Raw genomic sequence first — 13,581 nt, 5'->3', positions numbered from 1 at the left:
ATATTTAAAAACAGCATATTTTTAGGTATCGCGATAGAGTGTTAGAGGTTGCCATACATACACTGATGAACAAAAATGAAGTAAGAAGTTGAAAAATTAGCCTATCAGTGTAAGGAAAAAGCAGAGCGGTTTGAAAGACTACTCAAGAGATCGACTAGGGTCAGGCACATTAGCACATGCGCATATATGAAGCTAGACATGATGCGGGAGTTTCTGGATTCTGGATGTTCGCTGAAGGTCATAGCTCAGTTTAAGCTACGTCGAATGGCCACATAAGTGTGAAATGTCGAAGAATAAATGTTTTAGACGACATCTGAAGTATTTACCACAAATAAATGATAGATTAATATCTCCTATTTTTCAGTATGGCAATAGCATCGCGCGTTGGAGATAAAAATGGTTTATTTCAAAGAGTATTGCAATAGCTCGTCGAAAAATAGTTGAGTAATTAATCAAAAATTCATTAAACGCTTACAAAATATGAAATTAACAATACAAAAAGAAAAAAGAAAACAAAAATCTGAATGGGTTCAGATTTTAACGGTTGCCCCAAAAGGATTTTTGAAGGTTTTCTAAACTATCGCTGAGCTTGCAGTCTACCAGTCTGCTGGTTGCGCTCACTTCTGCTAATACATTTCGTTTCCTCTTTTTCCTATTATTAAGTATCATTTCCTTTTTAGTTACGCCATATGAAATTCAACAGTAAAATTACAGAAACGCAGCATAGCAGCATACGTCCAGGATAACCGATGCAGTATTAAGTGTCGGCATATACTTTTCTATTCCCTTCGGTCTTTTCTCAGTGTATCACATTAATGTTCAGTAGTCTTACGGGCTCAGCAGGATGGCTCGCAAAACGCTTCCTTTGTCTTTTTATTATTAATGTTTTGTGAGTTAAAATTAATATTTTGTTCTTCACACTAATCATGTTCTTCACACTAAGCTCCATAAAATTCATTTCAACAGCAATATCGCAATTAGAATTTACGAATTTTTTTCGTCTCGCGTGTTGGAGATAAACATGTTTTATTCCGTACAAGTGTCGCCGCTGCTGGTTTCCAAACAGTTCAGTTTGTTAATAAAAAATTTAGTAAAAGTTTACATCATAGGAGATGTAAAAGACGAAATTCAATATCCCGGCTTCCAGGGGCACATGTTCCGGAGAAGGACTACTTAATACAAAACTGGAGGGTCCTACGTACCATAATTTTTTCACAACCCCAGAAATATGCATACATGCTGCATTCATTATGTAATTTCATTAAAAAGATACAGGACTATATATTTCGTGGCAAAAATTTAAAGCATGATCCGCCATTTATAGTGGAAGACCCAAAATCCCGTTTCGAGACTAATAGCCCATTCAGGCCACTGCGTTTTTGTGTTAACAAATTCGAAATTCAAATTTCGGCCTTTCAGCTGGAAATGTTCGGAGGACTTGTCTGGGAAAATGTCGGCAATATTATGAATAATCTCGTTGCGCGCAAACCAGGATGTATTCGCCGTGATCGTATAGTGGTTAGTACATTGCGTTGTGGCCGCAATAACCCAGGTTCGAATCCTGGTCACGGCACCAATGTTATGAAGAAAAAGAAAGTTTCGACCATAGGTTATATATTTTTCCTTCAAGGTACCATGTTATATCTGAAATTCCTATATTTGTTAAATGTTAAATATGAAACTACTTGCCGTTAAAGGGAGTGATCGTATAGTGAAACGTGTACAGCATTTTTGCGTTGTGAAAAAAATGCATCCCGGGACCGCGCCGTGAGAGGATCGAAAACATAAAACATATACAAGATATAAAGGAAAAGTTCATATTAAATATATAAAGAAAACATACTGTAAGAGGTTCCAGATTAAATATCAGTTTATTCAATTACAACACAATAAGAAAAATCTTAACCTCATCTGAGAGTCTGTTCATTTAAATTCATAAAAGCTTAAGGTTTGTCTGGTGACTTAAAAGAAAGGAAAGGGAAACAATTTATGGCCTGAGAGTTAAATTTTAGATTCGACGTTGTTTTTACTGCTAAGGTCGTTTTTGAAAAAACTTGCCTAAAGTTCCAACACACCAAAAAAAATAATACTTATCTTGAGTGGACATCTTCAAGTGGAGGAGAGCTCATATCTTAGCTCTATCCTTACGTCACTTGGCAAATCCGCAAGACAGAGACTCGAACGGCACGACAATAAATTACATCAGCTATACCGTCAAATCTTACGCCTGCTACTGGTTTCCATAGAAGAAAATTATTCCCACTGGAAGCAAGAGAACAGCTTACACCGCACGGCTGTCTGCCTAGACTCTCAGCTCCACCAAGGAAAACGTAGACAATTAAGCTAGGCATTTTAGAGAACGGCTAACACAGGCTTCCAGTTGACTAAGGTGACATAATTCCTTCTGTTTTCAAGTCGGAGTTCAGAGGACATCGTCCTGACTTTTGCCGATACAGATAGAGACCCAAGTCTCTGTTAACTTTTTTTGTTATTCGCTCAACAGTTTTTTTTTCTTCGCATTTTTGAGAAAACCCGCGGCCGGGGAGCATAATTGCCTCTCCCCGCCGGAAGCACCGCTCGATGCCGACTAAATCCTTTCCTTTCTCCTTCGCAACACACACAAGTTTTTTCTCAGTCTCCGTCAACAAGTCCGTCAAGCCCGAAAGTCAGCGAATCCAAGCAGTGAGTGCCTAAGCGAGTCCAGAGTAAGTGTGTCCAGAGTAAGTCTCTTAACCAAACGCGGCCGGGGAGCATTTTTGCCGCTCCCCGCCGGAAAACATTTCTCGTCGTAATTACATTTTTTTCAGCAAGCCCGAAAATCAGCGAGTCAGTCAGAGAGTCAGCCAAAAGTAAGTGTGTCTCCAACTCGAATTTCCTTCGTCTCCTTCCCCAAACGGGCTCCCACTATGGCTTCACTTATCGCCCCCTTAATTATGGCAAAATCTTCGTTTTCAACTCCAGAATGCGGAAATAAGGGTGATCGCGCATGCGCGCCCTTCTTCACTTAACCAACAACCGGACCCTCAATCGCCAAAAACCTGAATGACTTACATTGAAAGACAAGTAGCAACCTTTGACCTTTCCGTCACGTACTTTCCTCTCTTAAGGTCAACTAACAATGAAAATTCTTTCTCGAACATTCTAAAGCGCGCGAAATCATGACTTGGCGAAAATTGCCTCCCTTTCCCTGCTTCTTTCACAATGAATAAAAGTTTGTACAAGATTTGCCAATAAAAGAAAATAAATAATATTCATTTAAACTAAATAATATTTCCAGAAGCATCTGTTTCTCCCCAAAATTAAAGCCTTAAATTAAATAATTCAGAATCAAAATAAAATTTAAATTTCCATAAATCATAAAATCATTCACCTAATTTTTATAACGCTATCAGGTAATTTCTCTACATAACAGATTGCTAATTAGTTTATTTTGAAAACCTAAAGTTTCATCCGATAAGATTTCGTTGCCTAGCCCCAAGCTGGTATAGCAAAAAAGTGAACTGAGCGAATCATTGAAATATAGACGGTCCTTTTAACTTTGAGGGTAAGCTTTGAACGTCTCCCCAAGAGGCTCTATTATGCCATAAAAGCGGCATTAGCCTTGCTTAAAACATAATTAACATGTCTTTGAAAGTTAGCTGGTTGTCTAAGATTAAACCCGGATATATTGTAAATTTACAACTGGAAACATTTGGTTTTCAGTCTGCATGTTTAGGTTAATTGAGTGGTTTATCTTGTACCTTCTAAATAGAATTATACTGTATTTATTTGTATTTAATTTGAATTTCCATAGTTGGTACCAGAGAGAGATTGATTTAGTCAGAAGAACTGTGTTGTCGGCATAGATTGCAATCTTGCTGCTTGATAGGTTCCGGCAAATCATCGATGTGAGTGTTAAAAAGAATATGTCCTCCAGGAACTCGATATATACTTTTTATACTAAATAGCGCGTCTCCCACACAAACTTGGAACTTTCTACAATGCAAATATGATTCAAGAAGTTGATCATGATAGGAGAAAGCCTGAAGATGAAAATTTTATATTAGAGTACTTTATGCCATATTTGGTCAAAGGTTTCTCTACGTCAAGAACGCAAGTTGTTATATATTACTTTTAGTGAAAGCCTCCGCGATAATCTCTACAACGTTGAGAATTTGTAACGTTGTACAGTGACCACGCCTGAAGTAGAATGGATCGTTATTAATATTATTGTGATATACTAGAAATTCATTGTCTTTCAAGAAAAATCCTTTCGAGTATTTTTCCGAAGCACAGAAGCAAATTGACTGGCAATAACTGGCTGGCAGCCTAGAACTAGAAAATTTTCCAGGTCTTAAAACAGTAACATTCACAGCATGCTTCCATTGAGCTAGAAAGTAAGCCAAACGCAGGTAAGCATTTATGATGTACTAATAAGTACTTTTAAATTTCTTGGTGCCTCTTTGATAGCCCTGTTGGTAATTTCACAAAATCTTTAGATTTTTTAACATTTAATTTTTTGATGCTACAAGCAATTTCTTGAGGAATCGTATGTGGGGTTATTCTAGTAAAATCTGTTTGTAAATATAACATAAGCTCGTTATGAATCATCTAATTTGGTCAATTTTTGTTTTAAATTTAACGATAAAAGTATTCCACGCATGAAATTATATCCCGTAAAGATATTGATTCCACATTTGATTACCTAGCCTGTACCTTAAACTAAACTACGAGGAATTTGGCATGGAGCTAGTCACTTAAGTTTTAAAATGCAACGTCTTATTTTCCAGAATGAGATCAAGACATCATGTGATCAGTCCTTGCAATCACAATATTCAGAACATATAAAGTCTCTAATGAGTAATGACAGCAGTCTTTGCCGTAACGCTGCCGGAATACGCAAACAGAAAGCACTGATTGCATTCTTTGCTATCGATGCAGTAGTAGCTCACACAGACTCGGAGAAAGTTGAGCTTATTGCTAACAGTTCTCGAAAGCGAGTTTAGTAACTTCACTTTTTGAGGTTAGCATATATATTGCTAAATATAAGCCTAAAAATGCACGTTGACTGCACTCTTTCTCCAGTCGTATGGTCAAAATAAATTTGTTTTTCCCCTCCATAATCATGATAATTTCTAATTAACTTTATGTACACATTAGAAAATTATTATTTCCATAATTAATTGCTTATTAAGTACACTGCTATTTTCCAGAAAGACAGAAACGCAAATTAATTAAGCCTATTCCAAACCTGTCCAGTGCCGCTCGAACGCTCAAAATTACAGACGTAGCAATCTTCTATCTTCGTTATCAAAGGTATATTAATTTCTATTGCTTGAACACTTGAATGTGCAGCAAAACATCAATACTGATGAAATGTTTGGATTCCCAATTAAAAGACACTGGCTTCTACGGACTGCGGGAGTATATTCATGGAAGCTTTCGCATATATATATATAAAAGGCGTAAGGAATATAATTTATTTAGTATTAATTATATAACGAAAGAGAAGCCTGCTTATATTATTTCGTGAATGAAAAATAGGGCAAAAGTATTTTTTAAGTCTAGTTATGCGGTCTTACCTTGGGTGAAGAATGTGAAATTGAATTTTTCAACATAAGTTTTGATTTGAAGAGGTAAAGAATTTTACAATCAAATATAATCCAAGAATTTGCTGACCACCAGTTTTTTCGTAACCTCTTGTGATATAAATAATTTGAAATTACTTCTAATAATAAAATAACGTTCTTCTTCAGGTATTTTTTTTAAAGATACTGCTTTTGTTTTTGAAGCAAAGCGTTGGTTATAGAATATAGGTTAGCTCATTATTTGCTTTGTAATTAGATTGTCTTTACATCGCGCGTCTTGCTGATGGTATTTAGACTGCTTTTAGCTTACGAATGCATTCCCGCTATATTTCGGATTTTTGATATGGAACGTGAGTGACGACAATTAAATTAATTTAAAGTTGACGGAAATTGTAACAAAAACCTATAACATAGACATTTTCCCAAAGAAGTATGCTTAAAGCAGTACGTTTTTTCAATTAACAAACAATAAGCAATTTGAGAGTTGGAAGCTTTAAGGAAAATGAAGTTAGGCCAGATACTGTGTTATGTTTTATTCTGGAATTTATATAACACTAAACGGAATGATTTATCATTCAACCCACTTAAATAGAAGTAGGCATTATTATTTATTTTCTGAAAATATAAATTGGGATTTCTAACAGGATTTGATGCATTAAACTTGCAGGCGACTTTCGGCGTTTAATTAGCAAATACCGGTAATTATTGAAATGATGATTAATAATGCTAAGAATCATCAACAGGATTCAAACGCTGAAGACCAGCACTGCAAATAAAGCGTCCGTAAATAATTATACAAAATTTACTTTTCAACATCCCTTTCAACAGCAGTATTTTTGAAACCTTTATCCAATGAAGGTGATATACTATATAGCAAAAAATAATAACTTCGCTTTCTGAAACATTTTATTCACTGAAGAAAACAAAGCTGCATTATTATTTATGCATTTTGTTTTCAAGTTAAAACTTACGAATTCTTTGCAATATTTCTCTCGTAAATATTAACAACAGTCGGCACGTATCACTCCTACATAGTTTTGTTGTTTATGAACACTATCCTTTCGGGGAAGGATGCCTTCGGAAAGGCTTTTCTCAGACTATCTGATTCGTCTTCATGTTGTGCAAGAAACAAAAATATAGCGCAAAAATTAAGATCACACAGAGAGAGCCCTTTAACCTGGACTCTTGTCACACTACCAGTATTTGGCGGTCTCTACCACTCGGCGACTGGTGGAAACCGCCTTCTTTAACACCGTTTTTGTTTTTTGTTAAAACAGTTTTGAAATTCTTTCTGCGCCGATTCTATGTGCCATTAATACAGTAAATGATTCCCAAGTGCGGCGTTTCTTCAATACTACACTGCGCATAGGATTTAATAGCGTTCTGCAGGGTTAGCTTTCCATGGGAAAATGTGTTAGATACAATTCAAATTAATAAATTGCAGGGTGTGTGTAATTAAAGTCCCTATTTCAAAGCTGTCTACAAGCGAAACCATTGATCAGAAAATCGTGAAATGTTGTGGCGGACTTAATGGAGGGCTGAGAATTTCCTACAGCGAAAAACCATCACTTACAAATAGCGTCGCCAGTGGGCGTTTTACTTTGAAAAACCTGGTAAAAATGTGAATGATTGTCGACGCCATGCAGCAGCTGTTGTAAAAACCTTGAAAGACTCTCGGAGACTGTTTTCAATGTGCTTGTTGCTCACAATGACTATATGCGTACGAGATCGCGATTTGTTAAGAGAACTATTCTACCAAAACAGTAATTTCGCAGAAGTTACTGCACGGAAATTTTGGAATTTGAAAAGGATTCTAAGAGGTTCAATGGCTGTTAAACCCTTCGGAAAATGCAAACGAAAAAGGAAGAGAATAGCTTTCTGTTCGTCCTGGAAGAGGAATTAATCCTGTCTGCAAAAGCAGTATAGGAGGTTGCACTTTAGTTCGTAGATTACACAGCTTCAAATTTTTAGGCTAGCATCAGTGTCTGGTATATAACAGCGACGCTGGAAAGACCCCTTTATGCTGTCTATAAGATCTTTGGAATATAATCGAGATTATTCTTACAAACGTTCACTACTGCATCGGGTGCTTCCACATGATTTTGACGCTTGGCTCCGATTTTCACCTCAGGTTTTTGCTCGCTTTGAAGTCGATACGGAATGATTTTGGAATACCCTCTCGACAGATGAACAGCATTTTCATTTGGACGGTGCACTGAATACTCACAACTGCAGAATTTGGGAATCAGAAAATTGCGCATAGTTTTAGGTATGGAATTAAAATTTTTGAAACTTGAATGCAAAGCTGCATGGCACTGATTTGGCAAATGTTTATTTAGCTATTTTCAAAACCTGAGGTACGTCGCATTGCCATATCAGCGTTAAAAGAACAACGGCTTTGTATGAACTACATTCTGATACAAACACTATTATTATTGTTCAAAAGGCTGATGTTTGTTCATTTGCGTTGAACAAGTGTGGCTAGCTGTCAAAAATTGGTTTTTTGTACTTTTCGAAAATAAGATTTATATTCCTTAACGAGAAATTTCAAAAATATTTCCATTTAGTTTGCATATGTCAAACCTCCCCTTAGGATATTCTAAAATTCTATAAGAATTAAAATCAGGGTTGGGATCTTTAAGAATCGAACAACGAATTTAACTGATAAATGAGGATACTGATAAATATTCCATGCAGTAGTAGTGATAATACATACAGAACTTGTGATTAATTTACGTTTCCGATTTCAAGATCAGAACTTAATATTGAGTCGCAATAGTTTTGTTTTTAGTCATATTTTGATGGCACCAAAGACTTCAAATCGCGTATATGTTAGTGCACGTTACTTAGATTGAGTACAATAGCTAATCCGTTTAGAATATATGGTAGAACATGGCTTAGTAGAAGCTATACACGTGGTGAATGCACGAGGTAATTGAAAAAAATTTTAAGAAATTCCTTAGATATACAATGTATTTGTATATTTCTACAGAACTATTTTCTATAGTGAACATAATCAGAAGTGAAATTAAGGGAATATTCTCCCACGAGCATATAAATAAGTAGTTGTTTACAATAATATGTACTTTGTATTGCAAATTGCATACGACATAAATATGTGTTACTCTCTTCGTCCATTTTGAACCTGAGCCATTTTAACCTTAGCCTGAACCTTAGCCAAATTTTAGAAGTACGTGTAGCAAGTATTTGAAATCTTAATCTCTTTTCAAAATAAAATAGGGTGCAGATTTGTTTTTTGTAAAACTTCAAACTACTTTCGTACCAGAAGTTTTGTTCATATGAGTTATTATAAACAGTTATAGAAAGAGTTACATCGAATAATGTCTTCTGTACAGAAGGATACCAATCTTTAAATCTCCTTTTGACTAGAAGTTATTAGTGCATATTTTGTGCCTGCCATTAAAAAGGTAGCAGTGCTGATTTGGTGCAATACTTTAACGTACAGTATAAACAGAACTACAATCTGAATTTACACCAGTTTTCATTGTATAATGTTAAGCAGATAAGAAGTTTTTGGCACCGCCATATGATACTAATTACTTCCCTATAGTAAACAAGAGCTAAGTTTCTCTTTCAAATATTGAATCGTCTTGTGTGCTCATATGAATGACCTATTTTAGTTATGAAAGTGTCCATATTATGAGCCTCTGAAACAAATATAATGTCCTAAGAGCAGATTTTAATTCGTAATTGCTTACTTAAATATTCGAAGGAAACTTCTAACGTATTACTCTTCATAATATATAGTAGGTAAAACAATTAACTGCCCAACACCTGAAGAAATTCATATAACATTACAGGTCAAACACTATATTATATCAAGTATTACATGTTCATATAACATTACGGATCAAAATTAGCACTTAGATGTAGTAAATTTGTATTACTTCGGACATTTGCTTATTTTTAATGGGACCTGGAAAATAAAGAAGCTCCATTGGTTCTGCATTTTTTTTATTATACTTATTTTGAACCGATTTTGTAAAAATATTAAAATAGCAATATTAATTTCTCACTGTTAAGCAAACTGAACTACGTTGCTTAACTCATTTTTTATACACCCCCATTTTTAGCACAGTTATTTAAATCTTGTTTCGAAAATTTTGATTTATTTTTTAAAAATAAAGAACAAAGCTGAGTCTTTCTTTAAATGAGATGTTTTCCGTAAGTGGAGTTATTTTTATTTACCATATGCGACACTTCGTCCATTGGCTAAAGGTTTGGGAATACTTGATACTGAAAGTAATCCTGAGAGGTAAATTTTGAGAGATAATTTATGCACTGCTTCTGCTTCTAGCTTTATTTTCAAGCTAGTCTAGGGAATTCGAATATAATTGAAGATTCTTGGCATTATCAATCAGCCTTTCAATAACATTTAACACTTGTTAATTAAAATGCCGAAATACGCAAGCACAGTAAATATAGAAAGTTCTATCAGAAATCCGAATTTAGATTTGGGAAAAATGAATAATAATAATATCCACCGGTATTTAATGCTGCTTTGATGAATCATTCCATTTAGCTTTAAATAAATTCCATTCAAGATGCATTGCGCTGTGGACAGTTCACGGGAGGGTGACTCCCACGTGACTACCACTGTCCAATCTGTGTTTTACAGAAAGGATGAATTTGAATATTTTGTTTAGCTAATCTGTTGCACTTAGTTGTGCCATTTGTCTTCATTAAGATCGCGATATTAGTTTAATTATTCCAATCTAGATAACCTGTTTCAAAACTTGATAATTATTAATATTTCCAATATTTCTCATTGTACGCGTAAGCTGGTGACCACCCACGTGACAGGCTCCTGCCAATCATCTCCCTCACTCCACCTACATTTTACAAAATTTGACAAGTTTCGACTAGTTGGCGCGGCGTAAATCGCCTTAATTAAAAACTTAAGTACCAACGCCTTAGGGCAATTTATCAACAGAGACGGTTAAAGTAGCGGTTGGCTACTAATTGCCGCCTAGCCATTGACTCGATTTCGATTTCGATTTGATAAATTCCTGAAGGTAATCGTAACTCAGTTTCGTACCCAACTTAATTCACGTTTTGATTAAAAAAAAGTGTAGATTAGGATTTTCGAGTTTTGTTACAATTTCAAGTTAACTGACATTACAAATGAAATGTCGCGGACGGCATTCAGCAGCCAACACCATCCTAAAACAAACTACAAAGCAAATAATAATCTAATTATTTTGAAAACCACCACTTTGCCTAAAACTCATTGTATATTCAATAAAACAGTGGTGCGCAAACTAGGGGTCGCCAGAAGTTTTTTGGGGGGTCGCCAAATTTTTATGAAATGCATTATGCCTGCATGCTGCATACCATACAGTGTACGTATAAAGAGTGAAGCGCCGTCACTCACTGTTTAATTGCAATTTCCTGCTGTCCGCTCTTTCTTTGACCGTAATGCGTAATGTATGTAAAGTGTGAAGACGCAAGTTTTTCACTCCGGTAGATAGCGCCCTCTTCGCGGTAATTCGCCAGTTTTACTGATAAGCGCCTATTTGACTAGACGTTAACCGCAGGGAAAGGAGAAAAATTCGCTTCCGTCATCAGCCAATCAGATGGCGAGGTACGCGGTGTATCTGATGGTCACAGTGAAGACGTGAAGTGTTCGCATGAAGTTGTAGCATGTAGCAGTTGGCCTGCAATTGTTTTAGTTTATCCTCGAGTTTTATTATGTGACGTTGTGCAATTATGATTTTTTTATATTTTTATCGGCCTTTGTTACTCTTTGTTATCAGGTATGTACTATCATTAAAGAAAGATCTCTGTTAATTTTATTGAATTTCTCGAAAAAAATTATAAAATTGTATATATTATTTGTTTTAGTTTAAATAATTTAACTCCTATCTTCATAATGGATAAATGGGTACATCTTCAGCTAACAAGCGAACAAATGTTGATGAGGAGTCGCAAAATACTGAACTAAATGCCCGATCTAAAAAAATAAGAATATACAATGAGGAATTTATTAAGTATGGTTTTACATTTTGTGTTGTTGATGATGAAGAACTCCCGATATGTGTCATTTGCAACGAAAAATTAGCAAATGAGAGCATGAAACCAGCTAAATTAAAAAGGCACCTGGAAACTAACATAAAGAACTTCAAAATAAACATGCCGATTTTTTTTAAAGACGAGCTGAAAATCTGAAAATTCAAAGTGCACATTTAAAGAAATTTACAACAATACCTCAGAAAGCATTACGAGCTTCTTTAGAAGTTTCTTATCTAATAGGAAAAACAATGAAACCCCATACAGTTGGAGAATCCCTTATCCTTCCTACAGCAACTAAGATGACATCAATTACGTATGGCGATAAATATGGAAGTGAACTAAAAACAATACCATTATCAAGAGATACCGTGTCTCGGCGGATTTCCGAAATGTCACGAAATATCGAGTCAGAAGTCATAAAACGCATGCAAAAGTCATCTGTATTTGCTTTAAAACTGGACGAGACTACCGATATTACTGAAATGTCACAACTAATTATTTACGTTAGGTTTATTTTTAATGAAGATATAACAGAAACGTTTTTATGTTGCAAAAGTTTGGAAGAAAAAACAACCGGAGAAAAAATATTCGAAGTAATAAATGAATATTTTGAAACAAAGTCCCTTACCTGAGCAAACTGTGTTGCGGTTTGTACTAATGGTGCTGCAGCATTAACAGGTTCGAATAAAGGGCTCAGAGGCTTAATTCAGAAGGTGGCGCCTCATATGGTATTTAATCACTGTATGATTCATCGGCAAGCTCTTTTTGCAAAAGATATGGATGAAGAGTTGCACAACATATTACAAGACGCTGTTAGTTCAATTAACTACATTTTAATGTAGTTAATTGCAACAGCCGTCTCTTTTCAATACTTTGCAATGAGATGGGCTCAACGTATGAGAGATTACTGTTACACACCGAAGTCAGATGGCTTTCACATGGGAAAATATTTAATTTGAGAAATGAAGTGTACATGTTTTTAATCGAAAAGAAACATAGATTGGCAAGTTATTATATCAATGAAGTTTGGCTAGGTAAACTGAGCTATTTAGTTGATATTTTCGAAAAACTTAACGACTTAAATTTGAGCCTGCAGGGTGAGAATTCAACTATCATAACTTCAACCAGTAAAATTCAAGCTTTTAAGAACAAGCTTAGTCTCTGGCAAACTGAACTGAATAAAAACAACACCGACATGTTCCCTTTCTTTAACGATTTTATCAAGAAAAATAATATAGATATATTTACATTTAAAAACATCATTTCCAATCACATTGAAAAGTTAAAGGAAAATTTTTCGAGAAGATTCGAGGATTTTCCTGAAAACGATCTTGGTTGGATTCGTGATCCAGTTCCCTTTGACATATGCAGTTCAACTCTTCAAATTAGTGAGAAAGAGCAATTGATAGATCTAATTAGTGATTATACTCTTCGAAATCAATTTAAGACTCCGCCTTGCCAAAAATTTTGGCTATCCGTGGAAAACCAATATATGTAAAATGTCAAACATCGATGAGATAATTAGAAACTTGCAGGCACATACATCTAATTAAAGGCAATTTACTGATTTTTGTGTTATACAAAAAGTATTTTCTTAAAAATATAAATAAAATTAATATGAGTCAGATATGATGGTATTTTTATTCGATGAAACGAAAAATATGCGCGAAATATACATCGTATTTGTGAACATTTTTCTCTAGGGGTCGCCAAAATTTTTCTCTCTACAAAAGGGGTCGCAGTCGAAAAACGTTTGCGCACCACTGGCCTAAAATAAGCAGAGCGGTATCATTTAAAAAAGCGAACCGACAAGTGACACATCGAATGTTAGGTGGAATTGTTTTTAAATATTTATACCACAAAAGGGAACGAAAAAACTGATGGTTAGAAATTTGGCAGTGCTTTATATCATCTATTAGATTGGCTTACGTTACATTTTAAAATCCATTACTTCTTTGCGAATCAAAGCTTGTTTTGAAAA

General features: G+C 35.1%; 1 non-coding gene across 1 annotated transcript; it reads left to right on the top strand.

The window, feature by feature from the left end:
* The first annotated feature begins 1,501 nt into the window (after window positions 1-1,501).
* TRNAH-GUG (transfer RNA histidin (anticodon GUG)) lies at window positions 1,502-1,573 on the top strand. The gene has a single exon. It is a non-coding gene; the product is annotated as a tRNA-His (tRNA).
* Window positions 1,574-13,581: the final 12,008 nt, after the last annotated feature.

The sequence above is a fragment of the Stegodyphus dumicola genome, chromosome 2, assembly GCF_044657685.1.
Source record: "Stegodyphus dumicola isolate Sdum_Otavi_A_Nest chromosome 2, ASM4465768v1".
Taxonomy (NCBI): domain Eukaryota; kingdom Metazoa; phylum Arthropoda; class Arachnida; order Araneae; family Eresidae; genus Stegodyphus; species Stegodyphus dumicola.
Note: the sequence above shows the minus strand (reverse complement) of the source record. Positions and strands in the feature narration are given on the sequence as shown.